General features: G+C 47.8%; 26 non-coding genes and 5 pseudogenes across 26 annotated transcripts; all 31 read left to right on the top strand.

Annotated features, from left to right (window-relative positions):
* Window positions 1-4042: 4042 nt before the first annotated feature.
* LOC135036544 (U1 spliceosomal RNA) lies at window positions 4043-4206 on the top strand. Its single transcript, XR_010231261.1, has one exon. It is a non-coding gene; the product is annotated as a U1 spliceosomal RNA (small nuclear RNA).
* A 152-nt stretch (window positions 4207-4358) lies between these two features.
* On the top strand, window positions 4359-4521 carry LOC135036464 (U1 spliceosomal RNA). Its single transcript, XR_010231205.1, has one exon. It is a non-coding gene; the product is annotated as a U1 spliceosomal RNA (small nuclear RNA).
* A 671-nt stretch (window positions 4522-5192) lies between these two features.
* On the top strand, window positions 5193-5356 carry LOC135036525 (U1 spliceosomal RNA). Its single transcript, XR_010231243.1, has one exon. It is a non-coding gene; the product is annotated as a U1 spliceosomal RNA (small nuclear RNA).
* A 152-nt stretch (window positions 5357-5508) lies between these two features.
* On the top strand, window positions 5509-5671 carry LOC135036534 (U1 spliceosomal RNA). Its single transcript, XR_010231251.1, has one exon. It is a non-coding gene; the product is annotated as a U1 spliceosomal RNA (small nuclear RNA).
* A 152-nt stretch (window positions 5672-5823) lies between these two features.
* On the top strand, window positions 5824-5986 carry LOC135036474 (U1 spliceosomal RNA). Its single transcript, XR_010231214.1, has one exon. It is a non-coding gene; the product is annotated as a U1 spliceosomal RNA (small nuclear RNA).
* Window positions 5987-6657: 671 nt separating this feature from the next.
* On the top strand, window positions 6658-6821 carry LOC135036526 (U1 spliceosomal RNA). The gene has a single exon (XR_010231244.1). It is a non-coding gene; the product is annotated as a U1 spliceosomal RNA (small nuclear RNA).
* A 152-nt stretch (window positions 6822-6973) lies between these two features.
* On the top strand, window positions 6974-7136 carry LOC135036469 (U1 spliceosomal RNA). The gene has a single exon (XR_010231210.1). It is a non-coding gene; the product is annotated as a U1 spliceosomal RNA (small nuclear RNA).
* Window positions 7137-7805: 669 nt separating this feature from the next.
* LOC135036547 (U1 spliceosomal RNA) lies at window positions 7806-7969 on the top strand. The gene has a single exon (XR_010231264.1). It is a non-coding gene; the product is annotated as a U1 spliceosomal RNA (small nuclear RNA).
* A 152-nt stretch (window positions 7970-8121) lies between these two features.
* LOC135036487 (U1 spliceosomal RNA) lies at window positions 8122-8284 on the top strand. The gene has a single exon (XR_010231216.1). It is a non-coding gene; the product is annotated as a U1 spliceosomal RNA (small nuclear RNA).
* A 670-nt stretch (window positions 8285-8954) lies between these two features.
* Window positions 8955-9118, top strand: LOC135036549 (U1 spliceosomal RNA). Its single transcript, XR_010231266.1, has one exon. It is a non-coding gene; the product is annotated as a U1 spliceosomal RNA (small nuclear RNA).
* A 152-nt stretch (window positions 9119-9270) lies between these two features.
* On the top strand, window positions 9271-9433 carry LOC135036491 (U1 spliceosomal RNA). The gene has a single exon (XR_010231220.1). It is a non-coding gene; the product is annotated as a U1 spliceosomal RNA (small nuclear RNA).
* A 2627-nt stretch (window positions 9434-12060) lies between these two features.
* Window positions 12061-12223, top strand: LOC135036528 (U1 spliceosomal RNA). Its single transcript, XR_010231246.1, has one exon. It is a non-coding gene; the product is annotated as a U1 spliceosomal RNA (small nuclear RNA).
* Window positions 12224-12375: 152 nt separating this feature from the next.
* LOC135036503 (U1 spliceosomal RNA) lies at window positions 12376-12538 on the top strand. The gene has a single exon (XR_010231225.1). It is a non-coding gene; the product is annotated as a U1 spliceosomal RNA (small nuclear RNA).
* A 661-nt stretch (window positions 12539-13199) lies between these two features.
* Window positions 13200-13363, top strand: LOC135036523 (U1 spliceosomal RNA). Its single transcript, XR_010231241.1, has one exon. It is a non-coding gene; the product is annotated as a U1 spliceosomal RNA (small nuclear RNA).
* Window positions 13364-13505: 142 nt separating this feature from the next.
* Window positions 13506-13647, top strand: LOC135036495 (U1 spliceosomal RNA; annotated as a pseudogene).
* Window positions 13648-14339: 692 nt separating this feature from the next.
* LOC135036551 (U1 spliceosomal RNA) lies at window positions 14340-14503 on the top strand. Its single transcript, XR_010231268.1, has one exon. It is a non-coding gene; the product is annotated as a U1 spliceosomal RNA (small nuclear RNA).
* A 152-nt stretch (window positions 14504-14655) lies between these two features.
* Window positions 14656-14818, top strand: LOC135036507 (U1 spliceosomal RNA). Its single transcript, XR_010231227.1, has one exon. It is a non-coding gene; the product is annotated as a U1 spliceosomal RNA (small nuclear RNA).
* Window positions 14819-15478: 660 nt separating this feature from the next.
* LOC135036557 (U1 spliceosomal RNA) lies at window positions 15479-15642 on the top strand. Its single transcript, XR_010231274.1, has one exon. It is a non-coding gene; the product is annotated as a U1 spliceosomal RNA (small nuclear RNA).
* Window positions 15643-15794: 152 nt separating this feature from the next.
* On the top strand, window positions 15795-15957 carry LOC135036472 (U1 spliceosomal RNA). Its single transcript, XR_010231213.1, has one exon. It is a non-coding gene; the product is annotated as a U1 spliceosomal RNA (small nuclear RNA).
* A 671-nt stretch (window positions 15958-16628) lies between these two features.
* On the top strand, window positions 16629-16792 carry LOC135036542 (U1 spliceosomal RNA). The gene has a single exon (XR_010231259.1). It is a non-coding gene; the product is annotated as a U1 spliceosomal RNA (small nuclear RNA).
* Window positions 16793-16944: 152 nt separating this feature from the next.
* On the top strand, window positions 16945-17086 carry LOC135036485 (U1 spliceosomal RNA; annotated as a pseudogene).
* A 692-nt stretch (window positions 17087-17778) lies between these two features.
* LOC135036560 (U1 spliceosomal RNA) lies at window positions 17779-17942 on the top strand. Its single transcript, XR_010231277.1, has one exon. It is a non-coding gene; the product is annotated as a U1 spliceosomal RNA (small nuclear RNA).
* Window positions 17943-18094: 152 nt separating this feature from the next.
* Window positions 18095-18257, top strand: LOC135036511 (U1 spliceosomal RNA). Its single transcript, XR_010231231.1, has one exon. It is a non-coding gene; the product is annotated as a U1 spliceosomal RNA (small nuclear RNA).
* A 674-nt stretch (window positions 18258-18931) lies between these two features.
* On the top strand, window positions 18932-19095 carry LOC135036541 (U1 spliceosomal RNA). Its single transcript, XR_010231258.1, has one exon. It is a non-coding gene; the product is annotated as a U1 spliceosomal RNA (small nuclear RNA).
* Window positions 19096-19247: 152 nt separating this feature from the next.
* Window positions 19248-19389, top strand: LOC135036484 (U1 spliceosomal RNA; annotated as a pseudogene).
* Window positions 19390-20081: 692 nt separating this feature from the next.
* LOC135036559 (U1 spliceosomal RNA) lies at window positions 20082-20245 on the top strand. Its single transcript, XR_010231276.1, has one exon. It is a non-coding gene; the product is annotated as a U1 spliceosomal RNA (small nuclear RNA).
* A 152-nt stretch (window positions 20246-20397) lies between these two features.
* On the top strand, window positions 20398-20560 carry LOC135036510 (U1 spliceosomal RNA). Its single transcript, XR_010231230.1, has one exon. It is a non-coding gene; the product is annotated as a U1 spliceosomal RNA (small nuclear RNA).
* A 674-nt stretch (window positions 20561-21234) lies between these two features.
* Window positions 21235-21398, top strand: LOC135036522 (U1 spliceosomal RNA). The gene has a single exon (XR_010231240.1). It is a non-coding gene; the product is annotated as a U1 spliceosomal RNA (small nuclear RNA).
* Window positions 21399-21550: 152 nt separating this feature from the next.
* Window positions 21551-21686, top strand: LOC135036493 (U1 spliceosomal RNA; annotated as a pseudogene).
* A 701-nt stretch (window positions 21687-22387) lies between these two features.
* Window positions 22388-22551, top strand: LOC135036533 (U1 spliceosomal RNA). The gene has a single exon (XR_010231250.1). It is a non-coding gene; the product is annotated as a U1 spliceosomal RNA (small nuclear RNA).
* Window positions 22552-22703: 152 nt separating this feature from the next.
* On the top strand, window positions 22704-22845 carry LOC135036483 (U1 spliceosomal RNA; annotated as a pseudogene).
* The last annotated feature ends 495 nt before the right edge of the window (window positions 22846-23340 follow it).

Raw genomic sequence — 23340 nt, 5'->3', positions numbered from 1 at the left:
CTGGCCTGTGCTGTAGTTCTTGAACTGTACTATACCGACAGCATTTGTATTGTGTTTTGGCTGTGCTGCAACACAGTACTTATGTGTGTAATGTTTATGTATGTTTTTTTGCTTCTTTATGTCAATAAAGACTGCTTTTTCAATCCAATATCTGAAAACAATCAATGTTTATCTTTGATGGCAATAGAAGTGGTATGATATTTGCTGCTTTTGAAAGGCAATATCTGATATGTCCCCTATCTGGGAACCATATATTAAATGGCTTTTCAGAAAAGGAAGATGGTAGAAGAGCTTTCAGTACTTGTAGGACCGATGCACATTTCCTATTCTAGCCTCCAAAAACAGATTCAGTTGCATTTTCCAGCGTGTTTTGGATGCGCCTTTGCAAATGTCTTACACCGACAAACTTATTTAGTACTATTTTGCAAATAGGGTTACATTGTTGCAACATTGTGTTCCCTAATTGCTTGATTTTTTAAATGTAACAATTGATAAAGACACCTGATAACTGCTCTGTGGAGTCTTATTTTGCGTCTACTTCTTATCTACATTTAATTCCCTACCTCTAATCAAGGCATTTTTAAATGCTGGGGGCTGCCAGGACGTGAGGCCTACCTAGACTTTAGATCTGAATTTGAATGTACTTGTGAACTAACTGAATTTCCTACTTCTAAATTCATTCCTAAATTCACTACTTACATGAATCCTGTAGCTGGGCATTTTGGGACTTCGATTGTGGGCATTGTTTTGTGTCCAGACCAGCAGCAGGTGGTGTGCATTTGCTGGAAAGGCATCGAAGACCTCCGATATGCTGCATCTCCTGATGTGTGTCTCCCTCAAGTGGCTGTCAGCAAATGCCTGCTAGATACCCCATTCCAAGCTGATTGTGACATCACGGAACATACATCATAGAACAGGCATGCTAGAACATGGGTCTTCAACCTGCGACCCTCCAGCTGCTGTGGAACTACACATCCCAACATGCCCTGCCTCAGTTTTAGCATACCTTAATAGCAAAACTGTGGCAGGGCATGCTGGGATGTGTAGTTTCACAGCAGCTGGAGGGCCACAGGATGAAGACCCATGTGCTAGAGCCAAGCCGCAGGTACATTGAATGCTAGCAAGCTGAATGTCTAAATCCTTTTTGTTCCGCAGCATTCCAATGCGGAAGATTCCATGGAACCAGAGATTATTCCATTGAGAAGGACATGCTGCCTGGATGACTGCACTGTGCAAATAAAATCACGGAGCCAGTTGGCTTGTGGGTGGCTCTGGTGACTGGGTGGTTGGGTGGGCGGTGTGTCGGAGGTGGAGCACATGCAAATGAATGTGTATCATCCAGCTAGTGAGAGTGAAAACTCATGCAGGAGTGTGCCTGCTTGTCAGTGGGTTATGCACCTTGCCAGACGTCAAATCTACATGGAGCAGCTGGAGGGGACAAGAGCAGGTTTGCAAAATATAGATAGAAGAGCATATATGCTGGCGCATTCTCCATGATTGTGTCAGCTTATGTTTTGGTGCACTGCACTTTCCTCCACTAAGTTTTAGCTATTTTGGTTAAACGCAAGTGTAGTTGCTTCTCGCCCTTTTGGCTGCGATCTTGTATCGTGGTTGAAGAGTCTGCTGGAGGGATTGTTTTCTTCATTGGCGAGAGACTGAAGATATTCCAGGATACAAGGCTTGGGAACACTATCCGTTTTTAAGTTGTGGAAGAGTTGAAAGACCGGATTGGACTACATTCTATAGTAAAGGATATCTTTGTATTTATTAATCCTCCCTTTATATGTGTCTGTCTTTCAATAAAGCTTCGGGCTTGTGATTCCCTCACCCTCTTACATTCCACACCCATAGCCTTATTAACTGTTGTATTATTGTATTGTTTAAATGTATAGTGCAGTTCATGATTTATAGTGTAGGCTGGCCTGTGCTGTAGTTCTTGAACTGTACTATACCGACAGCATTTGTATTGTGTTTTATCTGTGCTGCAACACAGTACTTATGTGTGTAATGTTTATGTATGTTTTTTTGCTTCTTTATGTCAATAAAGACTGCTTTTTCAATCCAATATCTGAAAACAATCAATTTTTATCTTTGATGGCAATAGAAGTGGTATGATATTTGCTGCTTTTGAAAGGCAATATCTGATATGTCCCCTATCTGGGAACCATATATTAAATGGCTTTTCAGAAAAGGGAGATGGTAGAAGAGCTTTCAGTACTTGTAGGACCGATGCACATTTCCTATTCTAGCCTCCAAAAACAGATTCAGTTGCATTTTCCAGCGTGTTTTGGATGCGCCTTTGCAAATGTCTTACATCGACAAACTTATTTAGTACTATTTTGCAAATAGGGTTACATTGTTGCAACATTGTGTTCCCTAATTGCTTGATTTTTAAAATGCAACAATTGATAAAGACACCTGATAACTGCTCTGTGGAGTCTTATTTTGTGTCTACTTTTTATCTACATTTAATTCTCTACCTCTAATCAAGGCATTTTTAAGTGCTGGGGGCTGCCAGGACGTGAGGCCTACCTAGACTTTAGATCTGAATTTGAATGTACTTGTGAACTAACTTAATTTCCTACTTCTAAATTCATTCCTAAATTCACTACTTACATGAATCCAGTAGTTGGGCATTTTGGGACTTCGATTGTGGGTATTGTTTTGTGTCCAGACCAGCAGCAGGTGGTGTGCATTTGCTGGAAAGGCATCGAAGACCTCCGATATGCTGCATCTCCTGATGTGTGTCTCCCTCAAGTGGCTGTCAGCAAATGCCTGCTAGACACCCCATTCCAAGCTGATTGTGACATCACGGTACATGCATCATAGAACAGGCATGCTAGAACATGGGTCTTCAACCTGCGACCCTCCAGCTGCTGTGGAACTACACATGCCAGCATGCCCTGCCTCAGTTTTAGCATACCTTAATAGCAAAATTGTGGCAGGGCATGCTGGGATGTGTAGTTTCACAGCAGCTGGAGGGCCACAGGATGAAGACCCATGTGCTAGAGCCAAGCCGCAGGTACATTGAATGCTAGCAAGCTGAATATTTAAATCCTTTTTGTTCCGCAGCATTCCAATGTGGAAGATTCCATGGAACCAGAGATCCTTCCATTGAGAAGGACATGCTGCCTGGATGACTACACTGTGCAAATTAAATCACGTAGCCAGTTGGCTTGTGGGTGGCTCTGGTCACTGGGTGGTTGGGTGGGTGGTGTGTCGGAGGTGGAGCACATGCAAATGATTGTGTATCATCCAGCTAGTGAGAGAGAAAACTCATGCAGGAGTGTGTTTGCTTGTCAGTGGGCTATGCACCTTTCCAGACGTCAAATCTACATGGAGCAGCTGGAGAGGACAAGAGCAGGTTTGCAAAATATAGACAGAAGAGCTCTCCAGCCTAGTTTGCTGTCTGTTTCCACTTCTCTTTTCTTGAGCCGCTCCCTTCTATGCCCTTGCGCACTATCCTGACTTCTCCCGTCTGCTTACTTTGTGCCTTCCAATGCACAATGCAAACTGCAGGTAGTGCTGCAGGGCCCACACCCTTTTTCTTGCCTTACAGAGCAGCTCTGGAGCTGTTACAGTGCCCAGCTGCTGCAAGAAATCAGCTTGAATGCTTCAGGGGCTGGGGCATAGCCAACATGAGCCCCACACCGAAGGAGGGTGGAGGTGTTTAATGCGAACTAGGGGTCATCCAAGCGCCGCAAAAGGCCGCCATGCCCTGCACGCCCCTTTTCTCTTTTCATATGCAGACGAGGGTTAAAGCCAACTTTGACCCACTGCTTGGATGGCATTACCATATGCAAATCAATCTGCTGCAGGCCTTCCCCCAGGAATGCTTGCACTAGTTGTTGCATTTGGTTTGTTGTTTGGGGGTGCTTCAGTATTAGGCAGCCTTCTGCCCTCCCATGTTCATCTGAAAATATGTGTTCTCCCTGCAGTTGTTGTCCCCAGATGAGAGTTCCCTTGTGCTGCCTCAGTTGAATCTCCTTTACTTGACAGAGATGTGCCTGAGCAGCGGCCCTCTCCAGCCCTATCCCAAATCATACTTATCTTGCATAGGAGATTCCATGGTCATTAAGATTGTTCTCCCAGGGTGAGGTTCATTCATTGCATTCTGGGTATGCTGACCCCTGTGATTTCCCCAAATGTGGGAAACTTGACTGCATGATTTGTAGTAGTGGGGGACTGTGTTTGTGCTTTCCTCTGGTCAGCTCTGTTAAAAGTCAGATTTCTTTGTCTCATTTCTTCCTCTAGTCTTATTCTTCTTTTGAGAGTTCCCTTGTGCTGCCTCAGTTGGATCTCCTTCACTTGACAGGGGGGTGCTTGAGCAGCGATCCCCCCCAGCTCTAGCCCAACTCCTACTTACCTGCCAGGTGAGATACTATGATCATGAAGGTGCTTCTCCCAGGGCAAGGCTCACCCATTGCACTCTGGGTGTGCTGCTCCTGCGATTTCCCCAAATGTGGGACACTTGACTGCATAATTTGTGTTTCCCCTGGTCGGCTCTCGTATAATTCAGATCTCTTTGTCTCAGGTCTCTTTCCAGCCTAGTTTGCTGTCTGTTTCCACTTCTCTTTTCTTGAGCCGCTCCCTTCTATGCCCTTGCGCACTATTCTGACTTCTCCCATCTGCTTACTTTGTGCCTTGCAACGCACAATGCGAACTACAGGTAGTGCTGCAGGGCCCACACCCTTTTACTTGCCTTACAGAGCAGCTCTGGAGCTGTTACAGTGCCCAGCTACTGCAAGAAATCAGCTTGAATGCTTCAGGGGCTGGGGCATAGCCAACATGAGCCCCACACCGAAGGAGGGTGGAGGTGTTTAATGCGAACTAGGGGTCATCCAAGCGCCGCAAAAGGCCGCCATGCCCTGCACGCCCCTTTTATCTTTTCATATGCAGACGAGGGTTGAAGCCAACTTTGACCCACTGCTTGGATGACATCACCATATGCAAATCCATCTGCTGCAGGCCTTCCCCCAGGAATGCTTGCACTAGTTGTTGCATTTGGTTTGTTGTTTGGGGGTGCTTCAGTATTAGGCAGCCTTCTGCCCTCCCATGTTCATCTGAAAATATGTGTTCTCCATGCAGTTGTTGTCCCCAGATGAGAGTTCCCTTGTGCTGCCTCAGTTGAATCTTCTTTACTTGACAGAGATGTGCCTGAGCAGCGGCCCTCCCCAGCCCTATCCCAAATCATACTTATTTTGCATAGGAGATACCATGGTCATGAAGATTGTTCTCCCAGGGTGAGGTTCATTCATTGCATTCTGGGTATGCTGACCCCTGTGATTTCCCCAAATGTGGGAAACTTGACTGTATTATTTGTGGTAGTGGGGGACTGTGTTTGTGCTTTCCTCTGGTCAGCTCTGGTAAAAGTCAGATTTCTTTGTCTCAGATCTTCCTCTAGCCTTGTTCTTCTTTCGAGAGTTCCCTTGTGCTGCCTCAGTTGGATCTCCTTCACTTGACAGGGGGGTGCCCGAGCAGCGACCCTCCCCAGCTCTAGCCCAACTCCTACTTACCTGCCAGGTGAGATACTATGATCATGTAGGTGCTTCTCCCAGGGCAAGGCTCACCCATTGCACTCTGGGTGTGCTGCCCCTGTGATTTCCCCAAATGTGGGAAACTTGACTGCATGATTTGTAGTAGTGGGGGACTGTGTTTGTGCTTTCCTCTGGTCAGCTCTGGTAAAAGTCAGATTTCTTTGTCTCATTTCTTCCTCTAGTCTTATTCTTCTTTTGAGAGTTCCCTTGTGCTGCCTCAGTTGGATCTCCTTCACTTGACAGGGGGGTGCTTGAGCAGCGATCCCCCCCAGCTCTAGCCCAACTCCTACTTACCTGCCAGGTGAGATACTATGATCATGAAGGTGCTTCTCCCAGGGCAAGACTCACCCATTGCACTCTGGGTGTGCTGCTCCTGCGATTTCCCCAAATGTGGGACACTTGACTGCATAATTTGTGTTTCCCCTGGTCGGCTCTCGTATAATTCAGATCTCTTTGTCTCAGGTATCTTTCCAGCCTAGTTTGCTGTCTGTTTCCACTTCTCTTTTCTTGAGCCGCTCCCTTCTATGCCCTTGCGCACTATTCTGACTTCTCCCATCTGCTTACTTTGTGCCTTGCAACGCACAATGCGAACTACAGGTAGTGCTGCAGGGCCCACACCCTTTTACTTGCCTTACAGAGCAGCTCTGGAGCTGTTACAGTGCCCAGCTACTGCAAGAAATCAGCTTGAATGCTTCAGGGGCTGGGGCATAGCCAACATGAGCCCCACACCGAAGGAGGGTGGAGGTGTTTAATGCGAACTAGGGGTCATCCAAGCGCCGCAAAAGGCCGCCATGCCCTGCATGCCCCTTTTATCTTTTCATATGCAGACGAGGGTTGAAGCCAACTTTGACCCACTGCTTGGATGACATCACCATATGCAAATCCATCTGCTGCAGGCCTTCCCCCAGGAATGCTTGCACTAGTTGTTGCATTTGGTTTGTTGTTTGGGGGTGCTTCAGTATTAGGCAGCCTTCTGCCCTCCCATGTTCATCTGAAAATATGTGTTCTCCATGCAGTTGTTGTCCCCAGATGAGAGTTCCCTTGTGCTGCCTCAGTTGAATCTTCTTTACTTGACAGAGATGTGCCTGAGCAGCGGCCCTCCCCAGCCCTATCCCAAATCATACTTATTTTGCATAGGAGATACCATGGTCATGAAGATTGTTCTCCCAGGGTGAGGTTCATTCATTGCATTCTGGGTATGCTGACCCCTGTGATTTCCCCAAATGTGGGAAACTTGACTGTATTATTTGTGGTAGTGGGGGACTGTGTTTGTGCTCTCCTCTGGTCAGCTCTGGTAAAAGTCAGATTTCTTTGTCTCAGATCTTCCTCTAGCCTTGTTCTTCTTTCGAGAGTTCCCTTGTGCTGCCTCAGTTGGATCTCCTTCACTTGACAGGGGGGTGCCCGAGCAGCGACCCTCCCCAGCTCTAGCCCAACTCCTACTTACCTGCCAGGTGAGATACTATGATCATGTAGGTGCTTCTCCCAGGGCAAGGCTCACCCATTGCACTCTGGGTGTGCTGCCCCTGTGATTTCCCCAAATGTGGGAAACTTGACTGCATAATTTGTGTTTCCCCTGGTCGGCTCTCGTATAATTCAGATCTCTTTGTCTCAGGTCTCTCTCCAGCCTAGTTTGCTGTCTGTTTCCACTTCTCTTTTCTTGAGCCGCTCCCTTCTATGCCCTTGCACACTATTCTGACCTCTCCTGTCTGCTTACTTTGTGCCTTCCAACGCACAATGCAAACTACAGGTAGTGCTGCAGGGCCCACACCCTTTTACATGCTTTACAGAGCAGCTCTGGAGCTGTTACAGTGCCCAGCTGCTGCAAGAAATCAGCTTGAATGCTTCAGGGGCTGGGGCATAGCCAACATGATCCCCACACCGAAGGAGGGTGGAGATGTTTAATGCGAATTAGGGGTCATCCAAGCGCCGCAAAAGGCCGCCATGCCCTGCACATCCCTTTTTTCTTTTCATATGCAGACGAGGGTTGAAGCCAACTTTGACCCACTGCTTGGATGACATCACCATATGCAAATCCATCTGCTGCAGGCCTTCCCCAGGAATGCTTGCACTAGTTGTTGCATTTGGTTTGTTGTTTGGGGTGCTTCAGTATTAGGCAGCCTTCTGCCCTCCCATGTTCATCTGAAAATATGTGTTCTCCCTGCAGTTGTTGTCCCCAGATGAGAGTTCCCTTGTGCTGCCTCAGTTGAATCGCCTTTACTTGACAGAGATGTGCCTGAGCAGCGGCCCTCCCCAGCCCTATCCCAAATCATACTTATTTTGCATAGGAGATACCATGGTCATGAAGATTGTTCTCCCAGGGTGAGGTTCATTCATTGCATTCTGTGTATGCTGACCTCTGTGATTTCCCCAAATGTTGGAAACTCGACTGCATTATTTGTGGTAGTGGGGGACTGTGTTTGTGCTTTCCTCTGGTCAGCTCTGGTAAAAGTCAGATTTCTTTGTCTCAGATCTTCCTCTAGCCTTGTTCTTCTTTCGAGAGTTCCCTTGTGCTGCCTCAGTTGGATCTCCTTCACTTGACAGGGGGGTGCCCGAGCAGCGACCCTCCCCAGCTCTAGCCCAACTCCTACTTACCTGCCAGGTGAGATACTATGATCATGTAGGTGATACTCCCAGGGCAAGGCTCACCCATTGCACTCTGGGTGTGCTGCCCCTGTGATTTCCCCAAATGTGGGAAACTTGACTGCAAAATTTGTGTTTCACCTGGTCGGCTCTCGTATAATTCAGATCTCTTTGTCTCAGGTCTCTCTCCAGCGTAGTTTGCAGTCTGTTTCCACTTCTCTTTTCTTGAGTTGCTCCCTTCTATGCCCTTGCGCACTATCATGACTTCTCCCGTCTGCTTACTTTGTGCCTTCCAACGCACAATGCAAACTACAGGTAGTGCTGCAGGGCCCACACCCTTTTTCTTGCCTTACAGAGCAGCTCTGGAGCTGTTACAGTGCCCAGCTGCTGCAAGAAATCAGCTTGAATGCTTCAGGGGCTGGGGCATAGCCATCATGAGCCCCACACCGAAGGAGGGTGGAGGTGTTTAATGCGAACTAGGGGTCATCCAAGCACCGCAAAAGGCCGCCATGCCCTGCATGCCAATTTTCTCTTTTCATATGCAGACGAGGGTTGAAGCCAACTTTGACCCACTGCTTGGATGACATCACCATATGCAAATCCATCTGCTGCAGGCCTTCCCCAGGAATGCTTGTACTAGTTGATGCATTTGGTTTGTTGTTTGGGGGTGCTTCCATATTAGGCAGCGTTCTGCCCTCCCATGTTCATCTGAAAATATGTGTACCTCCTGCAGTTGTTGTCCCCAGATGAGAGTTCCCTTGTGCTGCCTCAGTTGAATCTCCTTTACTTGACAGAGATGTGCCTGAGCAGCGGCCCTCTCCAGCCCTATCCCAAATCATACTTATTTTGCATAGGAGATACCATGGTCATGAAGATTGTTCTCCCAGGGTGAGGTTCATTCATTGCATTCTGGGTATGCTGACCCCTGTTATTTCCCCAAATGTGGTAAACTTGACAGCATTATTTGTGGTAGTGGGGGACTGTGTTTGTGCTTTCCTCTGGTCAGCTCTGGTAAAAGTCAGATTTCTTTGTCTCAGATCTTCCTCTAGCCTTGTTCTTCTTTCGAGAGTTCCCTTGTGCTGCCTCAGTTGGATCTCCTTCACTTGACAGGGGGGTGCCCGAGCAGCGACCCTCCCCAGCTCTAGCCCAACTCCTACTTACCTGCCAGGTGAGATACTATGATCATGTAGGTGCTACTCCCAGGGCAAGGCTCACCCATTGCACTCTGGGTGTGCTGCCCCTGTGATTTCCCCTAATGTGGGAAACTTGACTGCAAAATTTGTGTTTCCCCTGGTCGGCTCTCGTATAATTCAGATCTCTTTGTCTCATGTCTCTCTCCAGCCTAGTTTGCTGTCTGTTTACACTTCTCTTTTCTTGAGCCACTCCCTTCTATGCCCTTGCGCACTATCTTGACTTCTCCCGTCTGCTTACTTTGTGCCTTCCAACGCACAATGCGAACTACAGGTAGTGCTGCAGGGCCCACACCCTTTTAGTTGCCTTACAGAGCAGCTCTGGAGCTATTACAGTGCCCAGCTGCAAGTAATCAGCTTGAATGCTTCAGGGGCTGGGGCATAGCCAACATGAGCCCCACACCGAAGTAGGGTGGAGGTGTTTAATGCGAACTAGGGGTCATCCAAGCGCCGCAAAAGGCCGCCATGCCCTGCACGCCCCTTTTCTCTTTTCATATGCAGACGAGGGTTGAAGCCAACTTTGACCCACTGCTTGGATGACATCACCATATGCAAATCCATCTGCTGCAGGCCTTCCCCCAGGAATGCTTGTACTAGTTGTTGCATTTGGTTTGTTGTTTGGGGGTGCTTCAGTATTAGGCAGCCTTCTGCCCTCCCATGTTCATCTGAAAATATGTGTTCTCCCTGCAGTTGTTGTCCCCAGATGAGAGTTCCCTTGTGCTGCCTCAGTTGAATCTCCTTTACTTGACAAGGGAGGCATTTTGGATTTTTTCATTGGGTACCCTTACACCTGATGGTCTGAATGAGAGCATCGAACGGAACAACATTGGCAGTCTCTGAAGATTTTATCTATTGATTTACCTAATATATTATTTATTGAATATCCATTTATTGTATGTTTAATAAATAAACAAAATTATTAGAAGTAGCTATTTTGGAAACAGCTTTCCTCTTAGGATGAAACTGTATAATCCTGTTGTGTGTGTTCCTTTAAAGTTCTTTAGTAAAATCCACTAGTAATGATGAACATCAGATTTCTTCCTCCATCCTCTTTTTACACTTTCTCTTGGTTCTATATATATATTTTTTTTTTCTACTTTTATTTTTTTCCCCTCATTCTCCCAAAAGGCCCCCCTCCCTCCCCCCCTCCCTGTTTTAAATTTTAAAATCTTCAAATCTTTAAATCTTCGAATCCTTAAATTGTCTGTTTAATATTTATTTTTTCTTCAATTCTTTTTGTTGTTTAAACAGCAATGTAATTATTCCAGGGGTTAAAATAATGAAATATAGAAATAATATTAACAAAAATTAAAGGTAAAAATGAATTGATCGAATGATCCCATTAAAAGTAAATAAATAATATGGATGTTAAGCTGAGCGGGTTGGATTCGAACATGGGACTAGCTGCATAGAGTGCAGGTGATGTTTCCCCTGCGCCACAAGAACTGCTTTAGTAGTGGCATGGATTTATGTTACCCTAAAAGGTTTTATCTAAGTAAATGGGGATCCTTAGTGCTGAGTCTCTGAATTATGTATATGTGATTATAGATATGAGGTATTGATTGAAAGATTATAGGTTAATCTGTATATAGATTATATATTTTCTGTTATTTTTTAAACCACCTTGTTGCTTATTTTATTATTATTTTTAATCACCATGTTGCTTATTTTTATATTATGAAATGCCTTTATATGTGCAATTGCAATTAGAAAGTTGTTCCATATGTGAGTCATTACATGTATGCATCCAATTAGTACATGTATGTATCCAATCAACTAATTAGTAATGCTATTGGTCCGGTGCATTTTAAAAAGAGCCTGCTAGGCTGCTGATGTATCCTCTGACGAAACCGCTCTTGGATAACAGCGGAGAAACGCGTAAGAAAGGTGATTACCGGACACTCTGATTGCTGAGATATAAGCCCGTTCATGAACGAGCTACATCATGGCGGACGTCTGATGTAAAGGCAGCGGTGAAGGGGAAAAAGCAATTTGAGACCGAGCAAAAGGAGGTCTCTACCCCACGGCAGGGAGAAATATCCCGACCGCGAGTGCCAATAAGATCCAGCCACGGTTAACGGGGGTCGTAGCATACCGCTGTGTTTCACCAACCATCACAGCGCTCTCCCCCTGTTTTCTTTCATTACTCACGTGAGTTACATATGAACTTTAACTGCAGTAAATAAGAGGCGTTGGTTACAACTGTTGCTGTTCATCCACAAGAAGGAATTTAATGTATCAATTACAATTGGAAAGTAACGATTAAATAACAACAGCTGTATCCAGGAGGATTTTTTCGACACTTTAATAAACATTCCGTTTTCATCAAGGGCAATATGAAATAGATCCTGATTACATTTAGATATGGATAGTGGTGCCTATATATGTTGACTCCATTGTATTTTATTGAATATGGGTTTCTTCTGTCTATATATATTTTTTAAAAATAAAGAGCTTGTATATTTTATTTTTTGCGCTCCCTTGATAACAAGTGTGATTATCTTTAAAATTTGGTTTATTATTGGTAGAACAGTACTACCTATGGGAGCAGCATTTTATAATATATGGTGAAAATTAATAGATGTATAAAGATTAAATAAGCAACAAATTGGTGAAATAGATAAGTTTTGATAGGAGCGCTGGGTTCTATATATATATATATATTGACATTTGGTTATATATATGTATAGACTTTATAAATTCTTGACAGAGATGTGCCTGAGCAGCGGCCCTTCCCAGCCCTATCCCAAATCATACTTATTTTGCATAGGAGATACCATGGTCATGAAGATTGTTCTCCCAGGGTGAGGTTCATTCATTGCATTCTGGGTATGCTGACCCCTGTGATTTCACCAAATGTGGGAACTCGACTGCATTATTTGTGGTAGTGGGGGACTGTGTTTGTGCTTTCCTCTGGTCAGCTCTGGTAAAAGTCAGATTTATTTGTCTCAGATCTTCCTCTAGCCTTGTTCTTCTTTCGAGAGTTTCCATGTGCTGCCTCAGTTGGATCTCCTTCACTTGACAGGGGGGTGCCCGAGCAGCGACCCTCCCCAGCTCTAGCCCAACTCCTACTTACCTGCCAGGTGAGATACTATGATCATGAAGGTGCTTCTCCCAGGGCAAGGCTCACCCATTGCACTCTGGGTGTGCTGCTCCTGCGGTTTCCCCAAATGTTGGACACTTGACAGCATAATTTGTGTTTCCCCTGGTCGGCTCTCGTATAATTCAGATCTCTTTGTCTCAGGTCTCTCTCCAGCCTAGTTTGCTGTCTGTTTCCACTTCTCTTTTCTTGAGTTGCTCCCTTCTATGCCCTTGCGCACTATCCTGACTTCTCTCGTCTGCTTACTTTGTGCCTTCCAACGCACAATGCAAACTACAGGTAGTGCTGCAGGGCCCACACCCTTTTACTTGCCTTACAGAGCAGCTCTGGAGCTGTTACAGTGCCCAGCTGCTGCAAGAAATCAGCTTGAATGCTTCAGGGGCTGGGGCATAGCCCCACACCGAAGGAGGGTGGAGGTGTTTAATGCGAACTAGGGGTCATCCAAGCGCCGCAAAAGGCCGCCATGCCCTGCACGCCCCTTTTCTCTTTTCATATGCAGACGAGGGTTGAAGCCAACTTTGACCCACTGCTTGGATGACATCACCATATGCAAATCCATCTGCTGCAGGCCTTCCCCCAGGAATGCTTGCACTAGTTGTTGCATTTGGTTTGTTGTTTGGGGGTGCTTCAGTATTAGGCAGCCTTCTGCCCTACCATGTTCATCTGAAAATATGTGTTCTCCCTGCAGTTGTTGTCCCCAGATGAGAGTTCCCTTGTGCTGCCTCAGTTGAATCTCCTTTACTTGACAGAGATGTGCCTGAGCAGCGGCCCTCCCCAGCCCTATCCCAAATCATACTTATTTTGCATAGGAGATACCATGGTCATGAAGATTGTTCTCCCAGGGTGAGGTTCATTCATTGCATTCTGGGTATGCTGACCCCTATGATTTCCCCAAATGTGGGAAACTCGACTGCATTATTTGTGGTAGTGGGGGACTGTGTTTGTTCTTTCCTCTGGTAAAAGTCAGATTTATTTGTCTCAGATCTTCCTCTAGCCTTGTTCTTCTATCGAGAGTTTCCTTGTGCTGCCTCAGTTGGATCTCCTTCACTTGACAGGGGGGTGCCCGAGCAGCGACCCTCCCCAGCTCTATCCCAAATCCTACTTACCTGCGAGGTGAGATACTATGATCACGAAGGTGCTTCTCCCAGGGAAAGTTTCACCCATTGCACTCTGGGTGTGCTGCTCCTGCAATTTCCCCAAATGTGGGAAACTTGACTGCATAATTTGTGTTTCCCCTGGTCAGCTCTCATATAATTCAGATCTCTTTGTCTCAGGTCTCTCTCCAGCCTAGTTTGCTGTCTGTTTCCACTTCTTTTTTCTTGAGCCCCTCCATTCTATACCCTTGTGCACTATCCTGACTTCTCCTCCCGTCTGCTTACTTAGTGCCTTACAATGAACAATGCAAACTACAGGTAGTGCTGCAGGGCCCACACCCTTTTACTTGCCTTACAGAGCAGCTCTGGAGCTGTTACAGTGCCCAGCTGCTGCAAGAAATCAGCTTGAATGCTTCGGGGCTGGGACATAGCCAACATAAGCCCCACACCGAAGGAGGGTGGAGGTGTTTAATGCGAACTAGGGGTCATCCAAGCGCCGAAAAATGCTGCCATGCCCTGCACGCCCCTTTTCTCTTTTCATATGCAGACGAGGGTTGAAGCCAACTTTGACCCACTGCTTGGATGACATCACCATATGCAAATCCATCTGCTGCAGGCCTTCCCCCAGTAATGCTTGCACTAGTTGTTGCATTTGGTTTGTTGTTTGGGGGTGCTTCAGTATTAGGTAGCCTTCTGCCCTCCCATGTTCATCTGAAAATGTGTTCTCCCTGCAGTTGTTGTCCCCAGATGAGAGTTCCCTTGTGCTGCCTCAGTTGAATCTCCTTTACTTGACAGAGATGTGCCTGAGCAGCGGCCCTCCCCAGCCCTATCCCAAATCATACTTATTTTGCATAGGAGATACCATGGTCATGAAGATTGTTCTCCCAGGGTGAGGTTCATTCATTGCATTCTGGGTATGCTGACCCGTATGATTTCCCCAAATGTGGGAAACTCGACTGCATTATTTGTGGTAGTGGGGGACTGTGTTTGTTCTTTCCTCTGGTCAGCTCTGGTAAAAGTCAGATTTATTTGTCTCAGATCTTCCTCTAGCGTTGTTCTTCTTTCGAGAGATTCCTTGTGCTGCCTCAGTTGGATCTCCTTCACTTGACAGGGGGGTGCCCGAGCAGCGACCCTCCCCAGCTCTAGCCCAACTCCTACTTACCTGCCAGGTGATATACTATGATCATGAAGGTGCTTCTCCCAGGGCAAGGCTCACTCATTGCACTCTGGGTGTGCTGCTCCTGTGATTATTCCAAATGTGGCAAACTTGACTGCATAATTTGTGTTTCCCCTGGTCGGCTCTCGTATAATTCAGATCTCTTTGTCTCAGGTCTCTCTCCAGCCTAGTTTGCTGTCTGTTTCTACTTCTCTTTTCTTGAGCCGCTCCCTTCTATGCCCTTGCGCACTATCCTGACTTCTCCCGTCTGCTTAATTTGTGCCTTCCAACGCACAATGCGAACTACAGGTAGTGCTGCAGGGCCCACACCCTTTTACTTGCCTTACAGAGCAGCTCTGGAGCTGTTACAGTGCCCAGCTGCTGCAAGAAATCAGCTTGAATGCTTCAGGGGCTGGGGCATAGCCAACATGAGCCCCACACCGAAGGAGGGTGGAGGCGTTTAATGCGAACTAGGGGTCATCCAAGCGCCGCAAAAGGCCGCCATGCCCTGCACGCCCCTTTTCTCTTTTCATATGCAGACGAGGGTTGAAGCCAACTTTGACTCACTGCTTGGATGACATCACCATATGCAAATCCATCTGCTGCAGGCCTTCCCCCAGGAATGCTTGCACTAGTTGTTGCATTTGGTTTGTTGTTTGGGGGTGCTTCAGTATTAGGCAGCCTTCTGCCCTCCCATGTTCATCTGAAAATTTGTGTTCTCCCTGGAGTTGTTGTCCCCAGATGAGAGTTCCCTTGTGCTGCCTCAGTTGAATCGCATTTACTTGACAGAGATGTGCATGAGCAGCGGCCCTCCCCAAATCATACTTATTTTGCATAGGAGATACCATGGTCATGAAGATTGTTCTCCCAGGGTGAGGTTTATTCATTGCATTCTGGGTATGCTGACCCCTGTGATTTCCCCAAATGTTGGAAACTCGACTGCATTATTTGTGGTAGTGGGGGACTGTGTTTGTGCTTTCCTCTGGTCAGCTCTGGTAAAAGTCAGATTTCTTTGTCTCAGATCTTCCTCTAGCCTTGTTCTTCTTTCGAGAGTTCCCTTGTGCTGCCTCAGTTGGATCTCCTTCACTTGACAGGGGGGTGCCCGAGCAGCGACCCTCCCCAGCTCTAGCCCAACTCCTACTTACCTGCCAGGTGAGATACTATGATCATGTAGGTGCTTCTCCCAGGGCAAGGCTCACCCATTGCACTCTGGGTGTGCTGCCCCTGTGATTTCCCCAAATGTGGGAAACTTGACTGCATAATTTGTGTTTCCCCTGGTCGGCTCTCGTATAATTCAGATGTCTTTGTCTCAGGTCTCTCTCCAGCCTAGTTTGCTGTCTGTTTCCACTTTTCTTTTCTTGAGCCGCTCCCTTCTATGCCCTTGCGCACTATCCTGACTTCTACCGTCTGCTTACTTTGTGCCTTCCAACGCACAATGCGAACTACAGGTAGTGCTGCAGGGCCCACACCCTTTTACTTGCCTTACAGAGCAGCTCTGGAGCTGTTACAGTGCCCAGCTGCTGCAAGAAATCAGCTTGAATGCTTCAGGGGCTGGGGCATAGCCAACATGAGCCCCACACCGAAGGAGGGTGGAGGTGTTTAATGCGAACTAGGGGTCATCCAAGCGCCGCAAAAGGCCGCCATGCCCTGCACGCCCCTCTTCTCTATTCATATGCAGATGAGGGTTGAAGCCAACTTTGACCCACTGCTTGGATGACATCACCATATGCAAATCCTTCTGCTGCTGGCCTTCCCCCAGGAATGCTTGCACTAGTTGTTGCATTTGGTTTGTTGTTTGGGGGTGCTTCAGTATTAGGCAGCCTTCTGCCCTCCCATGTTCATCTGAAAATATGTGTTCTCCCTGCAGTTGTTGTCCCCAGATGAGAATTCCCTTGTGCTGCCTCAGTTGAATCTCCTTTACTTGACAGAGATGTGCCTGAGCAGCGGCCCTCCCCAGCTCTATCCCAAATCATACTTATTTTGCATAGGAGATACCATGGTCATGAAGATTGTTCTCCCAGGGTGAGGTTCATTCATTGCATTCTGGGTATGCTGACCCCTGTGATTTCCCCAAATGTGGGAAACTGGACTGCATTATTTGTGGTAGTGAGGGACTGTGTTTGTGCTTTCCTCTGGTCAGCTCTGGTAAAAGTCAGATTTCTTTGTCTCAGATCTTCCTCTAGCCTTGTTCTTCTTTCGAGAGTTCCCTTGTGCTGCCTCAGTTGGATCTCCTTCACTTGACAGGGGGGTGCCCGAGCAGCGACCCTCCCCAGCTCTAGCCCAATTCCTACTTACCTGCCAGGTGAGATACTATGATCATGAAGTTGCTTCTCCCAGGGCAAGGATCACCCATTGCACTCTGGGTGTGCTGCTCCTGCGATTTCCCCAAATGTGGGAAACTTGACTGCATAATTTGTGTTTCCCCTGGTCAGCTCTCATATAATTCAGATCTCTTTGTCTCAGGTCTCTCTCCAGCCTAGTTTGCTGTCTGTTTCCACTTCTCTTTTCTTGAGCCGCTCCCTTCTATGCCCTTGCGCACTATCCTGACTTCTCCCGTCTGCTTACTTTGTGCCTTCCAACGCACAATGCGAACTACAGGTAGTGCTGCAGGTCCCACACACTTTTATTTGCCTTACAGAGCAGCTCTGGAGCTTTTACAGTGCCCAGCTGCTGCAAGAAATCAGCTTGAATGCTTCAGGGGCTGGGGCATAGCCAACATGAGCCCCACACCGAAGGAGGGTGGAGGTGTTTAATGCGAACTAGGGGTCATCCAAGCGCCGCAAAAGGCCGCCATGCCCTGCACGCCCCTTTTCTCTTTTCATATGCAGACGAGGGTTGAAGCCAACTTTGACCCACTGCTTGGATGACATCACCATATGCAAATCCATCTGCTGCAGGCCTTCCCCAAGGAATGCTTGCACTAGTTGTTGCATTTTGTTTGTTGTTTGGGGGTGCTTCAGTATTAGGTAGCCTTCTGCCCTCCCATGTTCATCTGAAAATATGTGTTCTCCCTGCAGTTGTTGTCCCCAGATGAGAGTTCCCTTGTGCTGCCTCAGTTGAATCTCCTTTACTTGACAGAGATGTGCCTGAGCAGCGGCCCTCCCCAGCCCTATCCCAAATCATACTTATTTTGCATATGAGATACCATGGTCATGAAGATTGTTCTCCCAGGGTGAGGTTCATTCATTGCATTCTGGGTATGCTGACCCCTGTGATTTCCACAAATGTGGGAAACTCGACTGCATTATTTGTGGTAGTGGGGGACTGTGTTTGTTCTTTCCTCTGGTCAGCTCTGGTAAAAGTCAGATTTCTTTGTCTCAGATCTTCCTCTAGCCTTGTTCTTCTTTCGAGAGTTTCCTTGTGCTGCCTCAGTTGGATCTCCTTCACTTGACAGGGGGGTGCCCGAGCAGCGACCCTCCCCAGCTCTAGCCCAACTCCTACTTACCTGCCAGGTGAGATACTATGATCATGTAGGTGCTTCTCCCAGGGCAAGGATCACCCATTGCACTCTGGGTGTGCTGATCCTGCGATTTCCCCAAATGTGTGAAGCTTGACTGCGTAATTTGTGTTACCCCTGGTCGGCTCTCATATAATTCAGATCTCTTTGTCTCAGGTCTCTCTCCAGCCTAGTTTGCTGTCTGTTTCCACTTCTTTTTTCTTGAGCCCCTCCCTTCTATACCGTTGTGCACTATCCTGACTTCTCCTCCCGTCTGCTTACTTTGTGCCTTCCAACGCACAATGCGAACTACAGGTAGTGCTGCAGGGCCCACACTCTTTTACTTGCCTTACAGAGCAGCTCTGGAGCTGTTACAGTGCCCAGCTGCTGCAAGAAATCAGCTTGAATGCTTCAGGGGCTGGGGCATAGCCAACATGAGCCCCACACCGAAGGAGGGTGGAGGTGTTTAATGCGAACTAGGGGTCATCCAAGCGCCGCAAAAGGCCGCCATGCCCTGCACGCCCCTCTTCTCTATTCATATGCAGATGAGGGTTGAAGCCAACTTTGACCCACTGCTTGGATGACATCACCATATGCAAATCCATCTGCTGCTGGCCTTCCCCCAGGAATGCTTGCACTAGTTGTTGCATTTGGTTTGTTGTTTGGGGGTGCTTTAGTATTAGGCAGCCTTCTGCCCTCCCATGTTCATCTGAAAATATGTGTTCTCCCTGCAGTTGTTGTCCCCAGATGAGAGTTCCCTTGTGCTGCCTCAGTTGAATCTCCTTTACTTGACAGAGATGTGCCTGAGCAGCGGCCCTCCCCAGCTCTATCCCAAATCATACTTATTTTGCATAGGAGATACCATGGTCATGAAGATTGTTCTCCCAGGGTGAGGTTCATTCATTGCATTCTGGGTATGCTGACCCCTGTGATTTCCCCAAATGTGGGAAACTGGACTGCATTATTTGTGGTAGTGAGGGACTGTGTTTGTGCTTTCCTCTGGTCAGCTCTGGTAAAAGTCAGATTTCTTTGTCTCAGATCTTCCTCTAGCCTTGTTCTTCTTTCGAGAGTTCCCTTGTGCTGCCTCAGTTGGATCTCCTTCACTTGACAGGGGGGTGCCCGAGCAGCGACCCTCCCCAGCTCTAGCCCAACTCCTACTTACCTGCCAGGTGAGATACTATGATCATGAAGTTGCTTCTCCCAGGGCAAGGATCACCCATTGCACTCTGGGTGTGCTGCTCCTGCGATTTCCCCAAATGTGGGAAACTTGACTGCATAATTTGTGTTTCCCCTGGTCAGCTCTCATATAATTCAGATCTCTTTGTCTCAGGTCTCTCTCCAGCCTAGTTTGCTGTCTGTTTCCACTTCTCTTTTCTTGAGCCGCTCCCTTCTATGCCCTTGCGCACTATCCTGACTTCTCCCGTCTGCTTACTTTGTGCCTTCCAACGCACAATGCGAACTACAGGTAGTGCTGCAGGTCCCACACACTTTTATTTGCCTTACAGAGCAGCTCTTGAGCTGTTACAGTGCCCAGCTGCTGCAAGAAATCAGCTTGAATGCTTCAGGGGCTGGGGCATAGCCAACATGAGCCCCACACCGAAGGAGGGTGGAGGTGTTTAATGCGAACTAGGGGTCATCCAAGCGCCGCAAAAGGCTGCCATGCCCTGCACGCCCCTTTTCTCTTTTCATATGCAGACGAGGGTTGAAGCCAACTTTGACCAACTGCTTGGATGACATCACCATATGCAAATCCATCTGCTGCAGGCCTTCCCCCAGGAATGCTTGCACTAGTTGTTGCATTTTGTTTGTTGTTTGGGGGTGCTTCAGTATTAGGTAGCCTTCTGCCCTCCCATGTTCATCTGAAAATATGTGTTCTCCCTGCAGTTGTTGTCCCCAGGTGAGAGTTCCCTTGTGCTGCCTCAGTTGAATCTCCTTTACTTGACAGAGATGTGCCTGAGCAGCGGCCCTCCCCAGCCCTATCCCAAATCATACTTATTTTGCATATGAGATACCATGGTCATGAAGATTGTTCTCCCAGGGTGAGGTTCATTCATTGCATTCTGGGTATGCTGACCCCTGTGATTTCCACAAATGTGGGAAACTCGACTGCATTATTTGTGGTAGTGGGGGACTGTGTTTGTTCTTTCCTCTGGTCAGCTCTGGTAAAAGTCAGATTTCTTTGTCTCAGATCTTCCTCTAGCCTTGTTCTTCTTTCGAGAGTTTCCTTGTGCTGCCTCAGTTGGATCTCCTTCACTTGACAGGGGGGTGCCCGAGCAGCGACCCTCCCCAGCTCTAGCCCAACTCCTACTTACCTGCCAGGTGAGATACTATGATCATGTAGGTGCTTCTCCCAGGGCAAGGATCACCCATTGCACTCTGGGTGTGCTGATCCTGCGATTTCCCCAAATGTGTGAAGCTTGACTGCGTAATTTGTGTTACCCCTGGTCGGCTCTCATATAATTCAGATCTCTTTGTCTCAGGTCTCTCTCCAGCCTAGTTTGCTGTCTGTTTCCACTTCTTTTTTCTTGAGCCCCTCCCTTCTATACCGTTGTGCACTATCCTGACTTCTCCTCCCGTCTGCTTACTTTGTGCCTTCCAACGCACAATGCGAACTACAGGTAGTGCTGCAGGGCCCACACCCTTTTACTTGCCTTACAGAGCAGCTCTGGAGCTGTTACAGTGCCCAGCTGCTGCAAGAAATCAGCTTGAATGCTTCAGGGGCTGGGGCATGGCCAACATGAGCCCCACACCGAAGGAGGGTGGGGGTGTTTAATGCGAACTAGGGGTCATCCAATCGCCGCAAAAGGCCGCCATGCCCTGCATACCCCTTTTCTCTTTTCATATGCAGATGAGGGTTCCAGCCAACTTTGGCCCACTGCTTGGATGACATCACCGTATGCAAATCCGTCTTCTGCAGACCTTCCCCCAGGAATGCTTGTACTAGTTGTTGCATTTGGTTTGTTGTTTGGGGGTGCATCAGTATTAGGCAGCCTTCTGCCCTCCCATGTTCATCTGAAAATATGTGTTCTCCCTGCAGTTGTTGTCCCCAGATGAGAGTTCCCTTGTGCTGCCTCAGTTGAATCTCCTTTACTTGACAGAGATGTGCCTGAGCAGCGGCCCTCCCCAGCCCTATCCCAAATCATACTTATTTTGCATAGGAGATACCATGGTCATGAAGACTGTTCTCCCAGGGTGAGGTTCATTCATTGCATTCTGGGTATGCTGACCCCTGTGATTTCCCCAAATGTGGGAAACTCGACTGCATTATTTGTGGTAGTGGGGGACTGTGTTTGTGCTTTCCTCTGGTCAGCTCTGGTAAAAGTCAGATTTCTTTGTCTCAGATCTTCCTCTAGCCTTGTTCTTCTTTCGAGAGTTCCCTTGTGCTGCCTCAGTTGGATCTCCTTCACTTGACAGGGGGGTGCCCGAGCAGCGACCCTCCCCAGCTCTAGCCCAACTCCTACTTACCTGCCAGGTGAGATACTATGATCATGAAGCTGCTTCTCCCAGGGCAAGGATCACCCATTGCACTCTGGGTGTGCTGCCCCTGTGATTTCCCCAAATGTGGGAAACTTGACTGCATAATTTGTGTTTCCCCTGTTCGGCTCTCATATAATTCAGATCTCTTTGTCTCGGGTCTCTCTCCAGCCTAGTTTGCTGTCTGTTTCCACTTCTTTTTTCTTGAGCCCCTCCCTTCTATACCGTTGTGCACTATCCTGACTTCTCCTCCCGTCTGCTTACTTTGTGCCTTCCAACGCACAATGCGAACTACAGGTAGTGCTGCAGGGCCCACACCCTTTTACTTGCCTTACAGAGCAGCTCTGGAGCTGTTACAGTGCCCAGCTGCTGCAAGAAATCAGCTTGAATGCTTCAGGGGCTGGGGCATAGCCAACATGAGCCCCACACCGAAGGAGGGTGGAGGTGTTTAATGCGAACTAGGGGTCATCCAAGCGCCGCAAAAGGCCGCCATGCCCTGCACGCCCCTCTTCTCTATTCATATGCAGATGAGGGTTGAAGCCAACTTTGACCCACTGCTTGGATGACATCACCATATGCAAATCCATCTGCTGCTGGCCTTCCCCCAGGAATGCTTGCACTAGTTGTTGCATTTGGTTTGTTGTTTGGGGGTGCTTCAGTATTAGGCAGCCTTCTGCCCTCCCATGTTCATCTGAAAATATGTGTTCTCCCTGCAGTTGTTGTCCCCAGATGAGAGTTCCCTTGTGCTGCCTCAGTTGAATCTCCTTTACTTGACAGAGATGTGCCTGAGCAGCGGCCCTCCCCAGCTCTATCCCAAATCATACTTATTTTGCATAGGAGATACCATGGTCATGAAGATTGTTCTCCCAGGGTGAGGCTCATTCATTGCATTCTGGGTATGCTGACCCCTGTGATTTCCCCAAATGTGGGAAACTGGACTGCATTATTTGTGGTAGTGAGGGACTGTGTTTGTGCTTTCCTCTGGTCAGCTCTGGTAAAAGTCAGATTTCTTTGTCTCAGATCTTCCTCTAGCCTTGTTCTTCTTTCGAGAGTTCCCTTGTGCTGCCTCAGTTGGATCTCCTTCACTTGACAGGGGGGTGCCCGAGCAGCGACCCTCCCCAGCTCTAGCCCAACTCCTACTTACCTGCCAGGTGAGATACTATGATCATGAAGTTGCTTCTCCCAGGGCAAGGATCACCCATTGCACTCTGGGTGTGCTGCTCCTGCGATTTCCCCAAATGTGGGAAACTTGACTGCATAATTTGTGTTTCCCCTGGTCAGCTCTCATATAATTCAGATCTCTTTGTCTCAGGTCTCTCTCCAGCCTAGTTTGCTGTCTGTTTCCACTTCTCTTTTCTTGAGCCGCTCCCTTCTATGCCCTTGCGCACTATCCTGACTTCTCCCGTCTGCTTACTTTGTGCCTTCCAACGCACAATGCGAACTACAGGTAGTGCTGCAGGTCCCACACACTTTTATTTGCCTTACAGAGCAGCTCTGGAGCTTTTACAGTGCCCAGCTGCTGCAAGAAATCAGCTTGAATGCTTCAGGGGCTGGGGCATAGCCAACATGAGCCCCACACCGAAGGAGGGTGGAGGTGTTTAATGCGAACTAGGGGTCATCCAAGCGCCGCAAAAGGCCGCCATGCCCTGCACGCCCCTTTTCTCTTTTCATATGCAGACGAGGGTTGAAGCCAACTTTGACCCACTGCTTGGATGACATCACCATATGCAAATCCATCTGCTGCAGGCCTTCCCCAAGGAATGCTTGCACTAG

This window comes from Pseudophryne corroboree, unplaced genomic scaffold (genome assembly GCF_028390025.1).
Source record: "Pseudophryne corroboree isolate aPseCor3 unplaced genomic scaffold, aPseCor3.hap2 scaffold_648, whole genome shotgun sequence".
In the NCBI taxonomy this organism is placed as follows: Eukaryota; Metazoa; Chordata; class Amphibia; order Anura; family Myobatrachidae; genus Pseudophryne; species Pseudophryne corroboree.
This window is presented reverse-complemented; position numbering and strand designations above follow the sequence as displayed.